Below are 3,358 nucleotides of genomic sequence, written 5' to 3'. Positions count from 1 at the left end.
GAGCTGAGAGTGGGAGAGGGGATTGAAGGGAGGGAAACAGCGCTGTGCAACAGCAGCAGGGAGAGAGGGGTGAGATATGGTGGAGAAGCAGCCCTGCAGCCTCCAAGATCAGCACAGGAGGAGGGCAGGAGGTGCTCCAGGCATGGGGCAGCAGTTTCCTGAGGCCCAGGAGAGGCCCATGGAGGAGCAGGCTGTCCCCCCGTGCAGCCCATGGGCACGGCACAGAGCACATCTCTGTGCAGCCATGGAGGAGGGCTGAAGGAGACACAGCCCATTATGCAGTAAAGAATCTGTCTGTTGCCTGACATAAAAAAAGCCAGGAGTGAATAGGTGAAGCACAGCTGTCTGTCAACCAGATATCTAAACTGCAGATAAAAATACCCCACCCTCTCTTCAAGAAGACTGGCTTGAGTAAGACCCTGTTGTGAAAACTAAGCCTATTGAGTCAGGATTTGTTTTAATTGATAGCATTTTGGCTATATCCTTTTAAAAATCTAAATGCTATTGATTCAAGTGGATTTAATTTATCACTGGTGCAACATAATTCTTTTTAAATGATCCCCCGCTGCTCCCTCAGGAGCCTGACAGGCCCGCTGACAGGAAATCGTTTGGTCGAGAAAGAGAATATTTAGTATTGCCTAAAGATTTAGCTCAGGTAATTATTTTAATACATGTTTTTAATGCTGGAAGTGATTGACAAAGGAGGTTGGAAGCAATGTTAGTACTTCTCAATCTGGGATGAACATGAGAAAAAGCATTTGCTTAGTGACTCATTTCTGAAGGCCTCCTGTGCTGATCCAGAGGGGGAGATAGGAAAGTTGAATTGTTAGTAATCAAACTTAAATCATTTTTTTAAAGTTCTTAAATGCAATGGCATTTTCTCACTCGCCCTTTCCTATCTGCTGGAACTACTGTAGCTCAGCCAGTATCAAAGAGCTAAAAAATCAATGCAAGGCACAATGTCTGCGAAAGGTCAGAAGTGAAAAAGAGTTCAGCCTAATAATATTTAAAATGGGAACGATATTTCATAAAATACGAAAAAATCAATTGAACGTTCATAAAACTTCAGTTTTGTATCAATACTGAGCAGGAGATAACTCAGCACGGGAGGAAGAGATGTGATGGGGCATCAGCCTTGCACTGCAGTTTGCCTCAGCATTAAGAGTTTTTGTTGCCCTAGACTGGGTGGGGAAGAATACTCTTTCGGAAAGGTAGAGAAATTCCAATTGCCCTCCTGGTAGTAATGTCTCTTGCTGATTTATTAGTTGCATGCATACCACAGCAATTTATAAAGCTACAGTCTGAATGAGAGGGCTTTCTGCTGCCTTCTGCCTTTCTGCTTTCAGTTCTAATGAAGTACGTCAGCTCAGGAATGTAATTTAGCACACTTCTTAACCCATTGCTTGTGTTTGGCTTAATAAAACTACCTCATATTGCCCAGAACTAATACATTCCATTACTTTCCAAATGCAGTTCTTATTGTTAAAAACTAATGACTATAGGATCAGAAAGCACTTGGCTTAATTTCCAAATTAAAAACCCTAATGGCCATTGCAATTAGGGTTTTGCAGTTCTGCAGCCTTTACATCATTACAGTGGTTTTCATAAACCATTCTTCTCTCTCCAGTTATTTTGTACTTATTTTTCTGGTAACAGAACAGTCAAAGCACCATATGTTTGTTCTGAAAACCTTTGCTTTTGTTTCTGAGTGCTTCATTCATGTTTTCTCAGCCTTTGGCAAAAATAAGTATTTTTCCTATATTAACAAAATGTTGCATATGTATATTGTAATATATAGTTTCATTCTTCTGAAATGTCCTTCTCTTTTTCTTTTTTGTCAGTTGGGGGTGGATTCTTCTTTGAGAACTTGATTTCATTAGGAGTTATAGACATGGATGCTTACAGAAACAGTGCTGTTAATATGTTTGGGAGAGAACCACACAACTTCTTTAACTGAGAAGCTGTTATAATGGACATGCAATCATAATGAGATTGCTGCAGATCATAACAGTCACCCCAAATCTTTCAGTAAAATCCACATCCCAGGACTTTATCCAGGCATTAAGTCTCTTGCAGCTTGCTTGGCATTCTTTAAGCCAGCTAAAAGTCATGGCTTCAGTCTGCAAATCTGATCTGCAAAACCCTCACTTAACACTCTTCATAGATCCCTTGAAAACTGTAAATGTTCATTTTTCATAAATTAAGCTCCTCAAGTGCAGAACAGAATCTATTTTGTTGGAGAGGCACATCACAGTGCCTGTATTTTGTCTTAGTTCATTCAGGAACCACGGACTAGATATCATTATGGCTAAGTAGAGCAAATGAATCAAGCACATGAGGCACACTCTGCATACCCAATAACTAGCGGGAGTGACTTCAGCAGGAAACTCAGTAGTGTTGGCTATTTTCACTGGAAAGTGGTAATGAAGAAGGCTTTGATGCTGGGAATGATCTTCCTCAGCTGGGATATTTTTTCTGAATTCCCTTGTCTGATTTGATGTATTCAGATCCTCATCACCTTGCCAAATCATGGGAGAAACAGATGGAAATGTCTGACTACCCAGTATCTGTTCAGGGCAAAAATGGACTAAACATTTTTTTTGCACGCTGACTATTCAGTGGGAATTTGTCTGACTTAAGCTTGAGAAAAAAATAAAGGCTATAATTCATCTCTTTGAAGCAGAATATTACGTCTCTGTGAGTCCAGGACCACTTTTCTGAGGGACCCACACCAAACAGCCAGATAGGTCAGGAAATTCCAGATTTCTCCTTGCAGGAAGTCTGTGAGATAGCGACATCATCAACATCATGCTCATTAGTACAGTGAAGTCCACTTTTGCAGCTTGGTACAGATATAACACTTAATCCTATAAATCATAGTATCACTAAGATTGGAAAAGACCTACAAGATCATCCAGCCCAACCATTTGATATCACCAATAGTTTTCACTAAACCATGTCCCTCAACACAGTGTCTAAATATTCCATCATAGAATGACTTGGATTTGAAGGGACTCCAAAGATCATAGAGTTCCAGCTGCCCTGCCACAGGCAGTGTCACCAACCTCCACATCTGGTACTAGACCAGGTTGACCAGAGCCCCTTCCAACCTGGTCTTGAACACCTCCAGGGCTGGAGCATCCACAACATCTCTGGGCAGCCTGTTCCAGCCCCTCACCGCTCTCTTTGTAAGAACTTCCCCCTGACATCCAACCTAAAATAATTGCTCCCAGTATATGTTATAGTCCAGGGTGAATCAGGATGCCAGAGTCCAAACCTAACACAAGAACAGATGCTGCCTTATTGTTATCAGCAACAGCAGCCGTATTTGTGTTCTCTTATCACATTGACTAACAAT

This window comes from Meleagris gallopavo, chromosome 1 (genome assembly GCF_000146605.3).
Source record: "Meleagris gallopavo isolate NT-WF06-2002-E0010 breed Aviagen turkey brand Nicholas breeding stock chromosome 1, Turkey_5.1, whole genome shotgun sequence".
NCBI lineage: Eukaryota > Metazoa > Chordata > Aves > Galliformes > Phasianidae > Meleagris > Meleagris gallopavo.
Note: the sequence above shows the minus strand (reverse complement) of the source record.